Source organism: Orcinus orca, chromosome 1 (assembly GCF_937001465.1).
Source record: "Orcinus orca chromosome 1, mOrcOrc1.1, whole genome shotgun sequence".
NCBI lineage: Eukaryota > Metazoa > Chordata > Mammalia > Artiodactyla > Delphinidae > Orcinus > Orcinus orca.
Window position 1 is genome coordinate 21,512,280 of NC_064559.1, and position 15,733 is coordinate 21,528,012.

Here is a 15,733-nt window from a genome sequence, read left to right on the forward strand (position 1 = left end):
CTAAGAAAGAAAGAAATTAAGAACTAAGAACCCAAGGGATATGGTTAGTATCTGAGAAAGTAATTTGGTTATAGCATTAAGTATGCAGTACTTTGCGTTTGGCTAAAGGAAAATTAATTTCCAGGGTTTTCATATTATCATGCGTAAATGCTCAATTATCATTTTAAAAAACATAAGAGCAACAAGTGAAGTAATTGAAGTGAATGGATAATTATTAATACAGTTTAAAAAGTTGCTAAAATTATTGCTATGAATCTAACAGCATGAGTCACTTACAGTCTCCAAGGTTTTCTTAAAATAGAGACCATGAATGAAGTTGCTAAAAAGGATATATATATAAGCACATACCATATATCATATTGTAATTTTTAAAAGAGATAAAAAGTATAGTCCTTAAGAGCAGAGAGTCTGGTACTAAAATTCCTCTGTCTAAATCCCAGTTCTATTATTTACCAGCTGTGTGAACTTGGGTAAATTACTTCACCTTTCTGTGCCTTGGTTTATTCAATCTGTAAACTAGTGATAAAAATAGACTTCACTGGGTTCTCTGTGAATTAAGTAGGTTGATATTTGTATAATACTTAGAACTATGCCAGGCATTTAGTTCTGTAAAAATGCCTGTTAATAAATAAACAAGAGAGACTAAAGTACTCCACTACCACTCAGGGCACAACCTAAATTTATGATTTTTAAGACACACTGGTGATTTTAAGAAGTTTTACCAATTTTATAAAAGTCTTAGTCTGTTCTCTTATAACAAAAATATCACAGACTGCATGGCTTAAATAACAAACATTCATTTCTCACAGATCTGGAGGCTGGGAAGTCCACGATCAAAGCACAGGCAATTTCAGTCTGATGAGAGTCTGCATACTTGTGCACAGAAGACTGCCTTCTCCCTGTTTCATCACATGGTAGAAGGTGTGAGGGAGCCCTTTGGGGCCCCTTTTATCAGGGCACTAATCCCATTCATGAGGTCTCCACCCTCAAGACCTAATCACCTCCCAAAGGGCACACCTCCAAATACCATCACTTTGTGGATTGGGTTTCAACAAAAGAATTTGGTGGAACACAAGCATTCAATCAATAGCAATAAAAAGCTGCTAGTTTTGGAAAACTAAAAGAAAAATAAAATAATACTCCCATATTAATGCTATGCATTAGGAGTAACTTGTTTCAGAAATGTTAACATAGAAAACAAATATTGAAAACAGGAAATAGCCTGATCAGGGCATGCATGCCTCAGGATGGTATTGGAGAACTATAGATGAATCATGACCTTGGACTCTTCTTTCTTTAGAATCCATGTAGGCAACTTTACTTTTGTTGAGATATTCTTCCTTTGTAAATGGCAATTCGATTGAAAATGTCATAGCCATCTTTTACACTGATTTATTTTCAAAGTTTTTTTTAATTAACATTTCTGAATAGACAGGTAAATCTCTTATGTGCTGATTTTAACAATTCATCTTTTGGAAAGGTAGCATGTCTCTAAATTTTAGGTATACTTTTCTGTAACCTCTTGAATCAACATGACTAACATAAATTTTCAGGAATTTAATTTACTGTAGAAAGTGAGTTAACCTAATAAATCATTCATTGTATATTCTTTCTATTCAATCTCACCCTTCAGTCATCATGGGACAATAGACATTATGATTTTAGCAACTGCTGTATTGGAAAACTTAATTGTGGCTTTGTTATAGCAAGTGCCAAATATATCTGATTGTGTATAGGAACTTTTGCCAGGGGAAAGTGGCATTAATTTTTAAATCTCTCTGAACAATGAGTATATCATTGTCTTCAGCAATGTTTAAAGTATTCTTTACTCTTCTAAAATCAAAGTGTTTGGATCAAGGGTGAAAATTAAACTTTCAAGCAATGATAAACACATATATTTCTTGTTACCAGCACATGCATTTTCATTCCTAAATTATACGTCATTTGCTTTATCTGGAATGTCCTCTCAAATTCTCTTAATTTATTAAGATCCTACTCTTATTTCAAGGCTCAGCTAGAAGCCATCATCACCATCAATATTTTCCAACAGCTTTCACCAAAATAGAGCTTTATTATTTGAATCATTTTGCACATGAGGTCATAAAAATTTTAAAGTTGAAAAGAATTTAAAGCACAAGTAGAGTAACTTTATATGGGAGAAATCCAGGTCCCAGAGGAGTTAAGTGGCTTCCCCACTGCAACAAAATGCTTAGCGTACACACACACAAAATTAGAGTTCCTGGCTGCTATTTATTATTAAAATAGTAGTTTTTATATTGTATATTTGTGTTTTTAGGGGTCCATGAAAATCAGTCAGGTGCTGCTGAAGAGGTCAATGGTGTTGTTGAATGACCAAGGCTTAGTTTCCCACATGATACTTCAAACTAGAGTGCAAGGATCATTTTAATTTGTACTGTTTACATGAGTTTTAGTTAGAAGAAATGGTCTTATTGTTAAAAAATAAACTGCTACATTGAAATTTTGCTCATTTCCATGTACTTTTTTCTTTGTGTTGCTGTCTAGCTATCATTTATATATCCGTTCATCCATCCATCTATCTGTATGAGTAGATAAGAAACAATGTATATTTCCTGTCACATGATTTTAATGTTACTGTCTTCAAAGGGAATGACAATGCCTTATATCATCTCCCACCTACCCAGTTGATTCACAACTGACTAGAATAAACTATGTATTCAGTATAATTTCTGATATTGATGATAATAAGAGTAATGAAATCAGCTGAAGTTGAAGCAGTATGTAAATTTTATATGTATCAACATTTGACATAACTGACATCAACATTAATTAATGAAATTAATGATTCATTAAATGAAATCAAATATCAGAGAAACATGTCTTATAAAGCAGAGTACAATATGCATATGCTCAACTATATTAAAGGCAGTTTAAGATCACCTTAATAAATAACATTCTATCTATCTATTCAGCTTTAAATTATAACTCTAGAAATTAAACATAATGATAATGAAAAATTAACTCTGTGCATATTGAAATAACAGAGTCAAATTTATAAGATGGCCTTTTGAAAATGTTTGCATGTAACTTTGTCATCTGTCTATAATGAAGGGACTAAAACTTATAATAGCTGATATAAAATTTCTATTTCTATCTCACATAATATTGAAGGAATACATAGTTAGCCCAGCAATAATGGGTAGCTGTTTCATTTCTTATTACGTGGTTTTTATCTTTGGATCCATGGCTCTTCCAGGTCCTGACATAATTTTTGTATCCCAGCAAGTAAGGAAGGGATAAATGTACAAAAAACTGTTCAACCATGTTTCTTTTAAGAAAATGCAGGGTCAGCTTCAGGGATGTGCCACCGAATTAGATTCCAAGGACCCCAGACTTAGAAGAGCCTCATGCTTGAGTTAATGCTCTATTGTCATGACCTTGAAATTATTAATTTTTTAAAAGGCCCCCGCATTTTCACTTTTGCATTGAACCCTGAAAATTTGTAGCTGTCCTTGTTAGATTGACCCAGACACATTACTTCTTTTCATCTCTTATTTGCCAGAATTTGGTCACATGACCACAACTAGTCCCAAGAAATGCTAAGAAACGTACTATCTTGCTGGCAGCCAATGCCTGCCAAATCTCAGGAGTTCTAATATTAAAAGAAGCAAAGAATATTGCTGCAAATGGCATTATTTCATTCTTTTTTATGATTGTGTAATATTCCATTGTATATATATTTACCACATCATCTTTATCCTTTCATCTCTTGATGGACACTTAAGTTGCTTCCATGTCTTGGCTATTGTAAATAAGTGCTGAAATGAACATCCAGGTCCACATGTCTTTTTGAATTAGAGCTTTTGTCTTTTCTGGCTAGATTATCATACTAAGTGAAGTAAGTCAGACAGAGAAAAGGCAAATATTATATGATATCACTTATATGTGGAATCTAAAAAATAGTACAAATGAACTTACTTACCAAGCAGATACAGACTCACAGACATAGAAAACAAACTATGGTTACCAAAGGAGAAGGAGGGGAGAGGTAAATTGGGAGTATGGAATTAACAGGTTCACACTACCATATATAAAATAGATAAACCACAAGCATTTACTGTCTAGCACAGGGAACTATATTCAATATCTTGTAATAAACTATAGTGGAAAAGAAGCAAAAAAGAATATAAACATATGCATATATATGTATAACCGAATCACTGCTGTACACCTGACACTAATACAATATTGTAAATCAACTATAATTTAAAAAGGAAAGGATGAATATTACTTATATCTAGTGAATTCAACCACACTGTCTGCATTTTCCTTTTTCATTCCCAGAACATAGCAATAGGACAGGCATACGGTTGGTGCTTGGCATTTTGTTGTTGTTGAATAAATGAACATGTGGATCAATAACTGAATCGACAGAACAGAAACAAACTTAAACCTTTCAATTTTAGGTAAATGCATGCATGCCATCAAGGCCATTAAGAAAATGAGACTGGTCCAATCTAATAATATTAATATATCAGGAAAATATTTCCAAAGATTAGAAAACACTTCCAAAATTTTGGCTCATGATAAGCAAAAGTAGATAAGTAGTAGTCCTGTGGAGTTCTAGTTTTATAAGTATAAATCATATTTGATCAAACCATATGTTACAGAGGTTTAAAACTTCATGTTCTCTAATCACTCAGTATGTTCTATCACTCCTGGAAAAAGAAGTCTTAATTCAGACACATTTGGATGTCCTAACTTCCTCTTTATAACCACCTTAACTAAGAGAAATATGTTTTTTAAAAAGAGGGTTAACATGACCTAGTGGCTGCTGTTTCGGACAGTATAGCATTTGGCTGGCAAGTAGGAGATAGGAGAAAAATACCTTTATATTTTACATGTGAAGCCCCATTAGAGGATCAATAAAGCACAGACATGGTTTTATGTAAAGAAGAGAATTTTTTAAAAATTTCAAATAAACTTGCTCTTGACAAAATAAAAAGTAAATATAAATAAATAAATAAGAAGGTTAGAACAATTGCTACGTGATGCTAGGTACCCAAATGTAGGGTGATGCTCATAAAAATCACTTAAACACAAAAATTATAGCAATATAAGGTCAGTATAGAGCAAAAGAATTTTATGTGCCAAAATAATCGCTATGTTTTATATGCTATTACAATAGCATAAGGTAGCTAACGGTCATTTTGATTACTTAGCGTACTTGTACGTGAAATTTAGAAAAAGTTTCCTCAAAGAATTATAGCAAAATTGCAGCAAAATTAGAGTAAGGAAATAAGCGGAGTGTAAAGTTTGCATTTCATATAAAAAAACTATTTAGTTCCTGCTCAGTTACTGAATAAAATGATTCTCATTTTATTGTAATTTAATTACCTCTTTAAAGTTCCTGTCTCCAAATACAGTCACTTTCTGAGGTACTGGTGGTTTTGGGGTACACAATTCAGCCCATAACAACAGTTCTTGGATATTCTGTTGTGCTATTGTTTTCATTCTTTTCCTCTTTGATTTCTAGTTAGGGAAATTTTTATTGACCTAACTTTAAGCACATAGATTCTTTGATTTTTTTTTTTCAACTGGTACAATCTACTAATAAATTTATCGATGGCATTTCTCATTTCTGTCAGGGTGTTTTTGTTTTCAACCATTTCCCCTTGATACTTTATTAGAATGTTTTTCTCTCTGTTTATATTACTAATATGTTTTTGCAGGCTGTCTACATTTTCCATTAGAAGCTTTAACGTATTAATTATCGCTATTTTAAATTCCCAGTCAGAAAATTCTAATATCTCTTTTTTTTCTCTCTTTGGCCCGCCTTGTAATTTTTTGTTGAAATGTAGACATGTTGTATTGGGTAATAGACACTGAGGTGAATATGCCTTAGTGAAAACTGGCAACGTCAACCTGCCGGTTGGGCTGTTTAATGTTTGCTGAAGCTGTAGATGCCAGAGGCTTCAAATTCCTCTATTTCCCTTGTTTTCGTCTCCCTTTTCACTTTGTTCCCTTAGTATTTCCTCTCAGAAAGAGTCTGCAACTTGCAGCTATTTCAGCTTGACCCACTGTTATTATATTGGAGTCCTGTTGGTGTGATGGTAAGTATGGGAGAAAGAGCAGAAGTATTCTATAATTTTTTTTTTTTTTTTTTGGCTGTGTTGGGTCTTCGTTGCGGTGCGCAGGCTTCTCATTGCCGTGGCTTCTCTTGTTGCAGAGCACAGGCCCTAGGCGCGCGGGCTTCAGTAGCTGGGGCAGTCGGCCTTTGTTGCTCCGCAGCATGTGGGATCTTCACAGACCAGGGCTCGAACTCATGTCCCCTGCAGTGGCAGGTGGATTCTTAACACCTCGCAACCAGGAAGTCTCCTATAATCTTTTGATTAAACGCTAGTCTTTTAGTGGATCTCTGGATCTGGTTGTGAACAAGTGTTTTTCTTTAGTGGTATAGCTTTCTTGCCACCACTTACACAAGAAAAGAAGTCTACTGGGGACTAGAATAAGCAGAATCCCCTTCCATCAGATGGGATAAGCTCTGGTAAAAGCTTTTCACCTGGAGAAAGCTCTGGGCATATTTCACGATGACTTCTCTTCCCCATTCTCTGTCAGACGTGGGTGGTTATCCTTTTTGATCTTCACTATGAGGACCAGTTGGGGTTCCCAAAGGTAAAATTTACAAAAATGGAAGGCAAGCTAAGAATGCCCCCAGGAGATTCTTAACATTGTGCTGGACTAAACTCAGCTTCCAGTAATTCATCAAAATTACTATTTAGATCTTCCCACCAGTTTGATTCCAGCAGCTTCTGTTCCAGAAAAAGAATATCTTGGTTTTTATTCTCTAGATGCACTTGTTTCTCTAGATATGAGGGTTGAGGTTTGTTCTGCAAACACAGTTCTCTAAGAGTCAATGAAAGTCACTTATTTTAAGTTAGATCCATTTTTTTCTTACTCTGTGGAGAGAAGTGATGACTTCCAAGCTCTTTATATGTTAACATTGAATCTGGAAGTCAAATTATGAGGTTTTATTTTGTATACTTAATGCATTATTATTTTACTGCATAGTATTTTCCTATGAATTTAACATATAAAATTTAATTATGATCATATTTGATTGAGAGGATATTGCATGATTTAATTTTTAAGAGTTTAGAAGACTCCATCAGCTTTCTGTATGAAATTAGATGGTTAGTACAGCCAATGTTAAATTATATAAAGTAAACAGGATGGAAGCAAAGCATAGAAAATAAAATTTATGAATTATGGTCAAATTTTATTTGTATAATTCCACTAACCCTCTCATTACAGATACAAAAGTAAGAGTAAAGGCCCCTTCTACCCAACTCTTTCTGTTCTGTTTTTTTTTTTTACCATACTGAGACACTAAAAAGCAGTGATAAGATTAAAAATTCTTTGTATGCTCAATACCTAACACAGTCTCTGACATATATTAGCAAATATTTACATGATAAATCAGTAAGTGATTTAATAAATACTGATAACATATGAAGTGAATCAAATGCAAAAAAATAGTAAGCAGTAAACTGGAAAGTGAATGATCAAGGCCTTGACACTCTATATTTACCTAAATTAATTTTAAGTAATTCAATTAAATTTTGAATAAAAAGTACATGTTAGAATTTCTAAGTTAACAGCAAGTGAGTATTTTATCATTTTAGACTAAATATAGGCTATTAAAATTTGTAAAAGTCTTTCTAGGAAAATACATCACAGATGGTAATGTGGTAAGCTGGATAGTAGAAACTTGTGTGTTTTTTTCCCCTTATTTCTCTTTTTTTTTTAACCAGTCCAATATTGATTAATAACAACAAAAATAACAAAACAATATTTGAATTCCTTTAGTGGGGCAGCACTCTACAATTCCCTCCTTGCTATTATTTTGCCTTATATGTTTTAATTTCCTGGTGAAACTGAATGTATTTGTGAGTAGTATACCTGATTTAGATTTTTGCTATTTCAAAAGAAAATAGCAGTTACATATAATGTAAATTGATGAGAATATTTTTGTTAGAAAGAGGTATTTATTAAACCGTGAATTTAGTATAGGAGATAAGAGCCTACCTGGTAAAGTTGTTTTGTGGAGACAGAGAACATAAAAATGATGTATTTTATTAATTATCTTATTATTTATTAGAATTTTTCTGGCCAAATTAAACAAGACAATCTAACACACTAGAGTGTAGAGTTCCTTAACTCAAGAAGATCATAGCGGAATTTTCATAAATATTATTGAAACAACACATTTAACACACTCAATACTTCCTTATACCTAATAAGTAAAACTCCTTTTAAGTATTTTATCTCACGCATTTTACAACTATAATCTGCATTTAAAAGATTTAATATAATATTTTTTCATTAGTTTTAATGTTTAGAAGTTTTCTTTTAAAGAAAGATATGCTTTTATATTTATTGAAGCTGTGTATAATTATTATATAAACATTATAGAGCCTGAAAAGCCAGAAAATTATTTGGCATGGCTAAATTTTATTTTAAAAAGTACATAAGTGTTATTATGTTTTTTTAAAATATTAATGCTGCCAGCCTGTCTTTTACCTTAGTAGCCTCAAAGTAGAGGAGGGCTGTCCACTACAGGAAATAGCATATAGCAACCACTTACTTTAAAAGATTTATAAAGTAGTGCTTAATAATAACACAATGGTTCATGGGCTTCCCTGGTGGTGGTGCAGTGGTTAAGAATCTGCCTGCCAATGCAGGGAACATGGGTTCAAGCCCTGGGCTGGGAAGATCCCACAAGCTGTGAAGCAATGAAGCCTGTGCGCCACAACTACTGAGCCTGAGCTCTAAAACCCATGAGCCACAACTACTGAAGTCCATGTGCCACAGCTACTGAAGCCCATGCACCTAGAGCCTATGCTCCACAACAAGAAAAGCCACTGTAATGAGAAGCCCGGGCACCACAACGAAGAGTAGCCCCCACTCACTGCAACTAGAGAAAGCCCGCACGCAGCAACGAAGACCCAATGCAGCCAAAAATAAATAAATAAATAATTTTTAAAAATAACACAACGGTTCCAGTAACTGTGGTTTTCCACCAAAAATACTTTATTTAAAAAATTAAATACATTAGCTTTCTTGTATGAAATGCAAGGGAATAAATTTCTTGGGAAAGTTATTTCATTTCCCACCTTCTTCCCTTTTAGGTTGGGTAGTATGGGTGGCTCTTTAAGAGAAGGACATATAAGTTTATATTTAAAATGAATGTTTAAATTATCAATTTTTATTAAATATTAAAAGATGAAGTGTCTCAGATGAATGATACTGAGATGTGGCAGTGGAAACAGCCATATGTTGCTGATATAATGACCAGTGAATACTATTGAAAGGATTGAATGATGATGTTCAAATTTAGAAGAAAAATGAGGGCTATCACTCATATAGTGTTAACTTTTAGCTGTGATGATTTCAAATTTACTATAATTTAAACAATGTAGAAACCAAAACAATCTTGAGAAAGAAAAACAAAGCTGGAGGTATCACACTCCCTAATTTTAAACTATACTACAAAGCTAAAGTAATCAAAACAGTATGATATTCCCACAAAATCAGACTCATAGATCAATGAAACAGAATAGAGAGCTCAGAAATGATTAAAGACTTAAATATAAGGCCTGAAACCATAAAAATTCTAGAAGAAGACATAGGCAATACAGTCTTTGACATCAGTCTTAGCAATATTTTTTTTGGATATGTCTCTTCTGGCAAGGGAAAAAAATGTGACTACATCAAACTAAAAAGCTTTTACAGAGTGAAGGAAACTATAAACAAGACAGAAAGGCAACCTAATGAATGGGAGAAAATATCTGCAAATGATATACCGTTGACCCTTGAAAAACATGAGTTTAAACTCTATGGGTCCACATGGATTTTTTTCACTAAATTTGTACTACAGACTACACAATCGGGCATTGGTTGAACCAGAGGATGTGGAACCAGGGATACAGAGGGCCAACTGTAAAGTTATACACAGATACTTTACTTCACAGAGGGTCAGTGTCTGTAAACCTTGCGTCATTCGAGGGTTAACTATATTCTAAAAGGGTTTAATATCCAAAATATAAAAATAATTTAAAAAAGAAAACAAAAAAGAAAACCAAAAGAACCGCCAAAAGTATACAAAGGAAACATACAACTCAACATAAAAAAAAAACAAAAAAACTCAATTTAAGAAATGGGCACAGTGGATTTCCTAGTATTAACAGCTACCTGCATGTGCCCAGGACAGCAGACTGGGTCCTGGCACCCACTCGTGGATTTCCAAGTAGGGGGAGTTCAGATAAACCCACACATCTATGGCCACCTCAACTATGACAAAGGAGGCAAGAATATACAGTGGAGAAAACAAAGTGTCTTCAATAAATGATGCTGGGAAAACTGGACAACTAAATGTAAAAGAATGAAATTAGAACACTCCCTAACACCATACACAAAAATAAGCTCAAAATAGATTAAAGACCTAAATGTAAGGCTGAACCTAAGTGTTCATGGATAGATGAATGAATATAGAAGAGAAGATGTGATATATGTGTGTGTGTGTGCATATATATATATATAAATTTATATATATAAAGAGGGTATTATGTTAAGTGAAATAAGTCAGACAGAGAAAGACAAATACCATATGATCTCACTTATATGTGGAATCTAAAAAACCAACCAACAAAACAAAATTAAAAGACTCATAGATACAGAGAAAAAATGGGTAGTTGCTGGAAGGAAGGAGGGTAGGGAAGGTGTAATAGCTAAAGCAGTTTAAGAGGTACAAACGTCTAGTTATAAAATAAATAAGCCATGGGGATGTAATATACAGCATAAGAAAAATGGTCAATAATATTGCAATAACATTGTATGGGGACTTCCCTGTTGTCCACTGGTAAAGAATCTGCCTTCCAATGCATGGGAAGTGGGTTCGATACCCAGTCAGGGAATTAAGATCCCATATGCTGCGGAGCAACTATGTCCACGTACCACAACTACTGAGCCAGTGCACCTCAACTAGAGAGCCTGCATGCTACAAACTACAGAGCCCATGCGCCCTGGAGCTCACACCACAACTAGAGAGAAGCCCGTGTGCCGCAACGAAGAGACCATGCACCGCAACAGAAAGATCCCACATGCCACGATGAAGATCCCTCATGCCACAACAAAAGACTCGATGCAGCCAAACCAAACCAAACCAAACAAAACTTTGTATGGGAGGTTATGGAAGTAATCATTTCATTATATATGCAAATGTCCAGTCACTATGCAGTACACCTGAAACTAACCTAATGTTATATGTCAACTATATATTATTTCTCAGTTGATATAATTTATTGCAGGTAACACACAGTTTAAAAATACACCAACACGGGCTTCCCTGGTGGCGCAGTGGTTGAGAGTCCGCCTGCTGATGCAGGGGACACGGGTTCGTGCCCTGGTCCAGGAAGATCCCACATGCCGCGGAGTGGCTGGGACCGTGAGCCATGGCCACTGGCGTCCGGAGCCTGTGCTCCGCAACGGGAGGGGCCACAGCAGTGAGAGGCCCGCGTACCGCAAAAAAAAAAAAAAAAAAAAAAAAAAAAAAAAAATACACCAAAACAACAACAGTACAAAATTAACAGCACTGGAAGTTATCCCCCCCTCAGGAAATACTAACCAAAAAGGACTGCATGAGGTTCAAATAATTACAAATAGGAGCTTTTTATTTTAAAGAATCTTTAAATTTAGAACCACCTTTCACATTATTCATTCACTGAACCAATCAATTATTGGGCTTATACAATGTGTTATGTACTGGAAACTTTGATTTCAGGCTTGTCACTAACTGCACATATTAAAGGTTTATAAAAAAGAATATGAATATGTATGTATTCTGCCTTCTGGAATGTACAATCCATTAGATATATAAAAAATTAAGTTCAGTAAAATATCAAAAATGTTTTTTAGCATTTTTACCTTGTTGCAGTTGGGGTATAAAAGGTAATGGTTCCTTTTGCTAATGGGAAGATGAAGAATAAATTCAAATATGAGAATTTTTCATCTGACTCATGAATGAGAATTACTGTTATTACTTTTTAGAAGGCAATCAAGGGCTAGAGGATGGAAGAATGTCACAGGCTGAATGGAGAGTGCTGCATAAGAAAAAGTCTGTAGTCCTGAAAAAGCATGTCACCTTTGCACTGAAAGCTCGCTTATACAGGTAGCTTATAGTTCGTGTGAAATAAATGCTTTTGAAGAAGAAGACAAAGAAATAGTCAAGGACTGGATTAAGAACGGAATTACATGCCAAATAAAGGGTAATTATAACCCTATTCTGTAGAGAGATGTCTACCATTTTCATTTTAAAAAGTTTATAATTTAAGAGTTCACTCTGGTGACTGGGTGGAAGTCTGAAAAAGTATGGAGACCAATAGTGAAGAACATGTACTGTGGGCTTCCATGAACACAGCACACTCAGCAATATGAAAAAAAAAAGCTCCCTAGTAAACACTTAAAACTGACAAATTAAATAACTATTCAACTATCCTTTTAAGCAGAGCTAGCAAGAAAGCAAGAGAAATTGTCAGAGCCCCCAAGTTAAGCAGAAATGGAAAAGCAGAGGCTGCTGTCAACCTTGGGATAACAGAGGAAGCGTGGGGAGGTTGGTGATGGCAGAGGGGGAGCAATTGGAGTCTTGCTAAGCAATTAGTTCAGATTTTAACCAGTGTACGAACATCAGGACAGACCTTGAAAATGTATAAAGAAAAACTTTCAACGTGCAGGTAACAAAGTTGAATCAAGATGGCAGGATAGTCTCTCACCTAGAAAACATCACTTTAGAGGTGAAGCTCTCAGGCAAAATAAGAAGTAGGAAAGTGTCACACCTTGGGGCTGCACTGTCAAAAGGGTATCCATTGGCAACGTGTGATTTTGACCCCTAGAAATGTGGCTGGTCCAAACTGAGATGGGTGTAAATGTAAAATATATACCTGATTTCCAAAACTTGGTACCAAAAAGTAATATAAAATATTCCTTTATTAACAATGTTTCTTACTGATTACATTTGAAATGATAATATTTTCAATACACTGGTTTAATTAAAATATGTTCAAATTTATTTTTCCTTTTTAAAAAATATGGCTACAGGAAAATTTTAAATTACATACATGCTTGCATGTGTGGCTTGAATTATCTTTCTATTGGACTGCTCTGTCCTGGGGAATAATTTTTTAACACAAGGGATCTCTCTGGCTAGTCACTGTATTATTTTTTGGTGATAGTGTTAACTCCCTAAGCGAATAGAATTTAATTTCTTCTTTGCTTTTGCTTTAAGATATAAATTTAATTATTGAATATCCTTTTCCAAATAGAAAATCAAATGATCCAGCCTGTATGAACCATCTTCCTCTTAATCATTTAAAATGAGAATTTTGTTATAAATGCCATTTTCACAACTATTACACTGTGTTTCTGGATATTTTATTTTTTCCACCATTTATACATTTTAATGTCTGTTGATGAAAGTTCCCACTAACTAGTCTCATTTTCAAATTGATTGGTTTGTTCACAGCCATTTGTTTCCCCAAACATATTTTTAATTATTATGTTATGTTTATAATAATGAGATTCTGTTAAGATCTTATTTAATTGGAATTAAACTTAAAAATTACTTTGAGATAAGAGTTTACATCTTTTACACTATTGATCTAATTTCTGAAAGCATATATGCATTTTCCAAACTGTCAGTTTAGTTTGGTATTTTTTCTTTGCAATAATTTTATTTCTTATATTTCTCTAGTTAAGCCCCTGTCTTTTACATTACAGTTTCTTCATTAAAGACTTTGTCAACTTATGGTGAGAGAAATATCCAACTACATTAGAAATAAGAGTTTAATGGCTTATTCTTTGCTATAAAAACTGAGGCATTTTTTTGTTCCCATTACAAACTCATCATTGGTGGCTTATCTAGAAGCATTTAAAACATTTATTATTGTTATTTTTATAATAGTTTTTATGTTAATTATGCTGGATCTCTTAAATACTAAGTATATAACCTACATAAGTGTAGAGTATAATCACTCTACAGAGAAATTTTTACTTATTTTTTCTCTCATTGTAATGATTGGAATGGATATATTTTAAAGGACCTGCCCACGTTACTGTAAAAGAGCAAAAAAAGCTACATTTCAAAATCAACAAGGTGGGAGATACCTCTTTAAATAGTTCTGTGTAAAATGATTAAATTGATTTCAGTTTTTTTGTAGTATATAGTTAATTTTAAAGTGTATTACTGCTGGCACTTAGAGTGTCGTAGCCTGTTTTTTGGCTACAAATCCTTTTTATGGGCTCATTTTTTCCTATTTATTTATTCTTGCACTTTTGAAAACCCTTTCAGGATTGCTTAATGCCCATAATAATGGTGACTGGAGGCATAGACAAGTTAGACACTCGTGGTTATGTCACTATGTTACCTCGAAATCCTTGAATTCACTACACCCTCTGAGCAGTGCTTTACTTATTGTACATACTGCAGAGACATTTAATTAATCAAGTGTTATGCAGTATGGTTATTATGTGATAGTTGTACTGTAGAATCATAGAACGAAACAGTACTTCAGTCATTAAATGGTTAGTCTGATTGCCAGCACATGAGATTAATTTCAAGTGTGGAATTTTTGCTTTGGATTGAATTTCATTTATATGTACTAATTTACCACACTTGGCTGCATGACCTCAATATCAAATGATCTGACGTGGATATTCTCATTCATCAGCCATTGATAGTTCATTAAAACGGCTAATGTTGCCTTCATGTGAAAGAAATGGAGATGCCTGTAAAAATGTTCAGCTAAGGCATATTTTCCAAATATTAGAATATTATGGGGGTGATTGAATTATAATTTGTCTTTCTATCTCTGGGAAAGCCTGGAGATAGAACTATAACTCTGAGGACATAGATGGAGAGGGGAGGAAAGTAGAACATCGATCGTTGTAGAAAAGTAGCCCGGTGAACGGGCATGGCAACATGTAAAGTCTCAGGTTTTAAAATTTCAGATGATTGCACTATTATTGCCAAAGAATACCACATGCTTAACATCCGTGACTCTGAGTTTTCAAATTATAAATACCTTATTTATGGCCAGAGGGAAGATGCATTTTTCCTGAAGGTTTATCACTCCAGTTAAATGATCTGAGCACCAAAGCAGAATGAGGTTGTTATGTTAGTTTCTCTAAGGTTGACTTATTTGGTATGTTCTTTTCAATTGTCACATTGATTTGGGAGACCTATATGTAGCTTCTTAAAAATCTTAGGCCCAGTTAGTTATTTAAAAGTTGTATTTTCTACTAGGGTTCCAAAACTTTCAACTTTTCTTCCAGTTGAATTCCTATATCCTGTAACTCCCACTTCACAAATATATATAGTGTTATTTTGTTCTCAAATTGTTTCAAATGATTTATTTTCTAGGTCTGTTCAACCTGAAGATATCTTAAATATCCTCCAGAACAAAAGAAGGAGACTCATTTACAAAAAGGGGACATATCTGATTAGAGGGCGGGGCATGGTCCTGGTTCCTTCCAAAATAGTTCTTCATGTTAGAGGAAGAGGGTCTGGAGACACCCCCTCGCGTGGGCCTCGGTTCTTGGTAAGGACGCAAAGAAGAATCTGAGGTCTTACCCGTTGCAAGAGAGTTTATTGAAGATAAGGAGAGAACACCTCAAGAGAGAGGTGGGCCAGGCCAAGGAA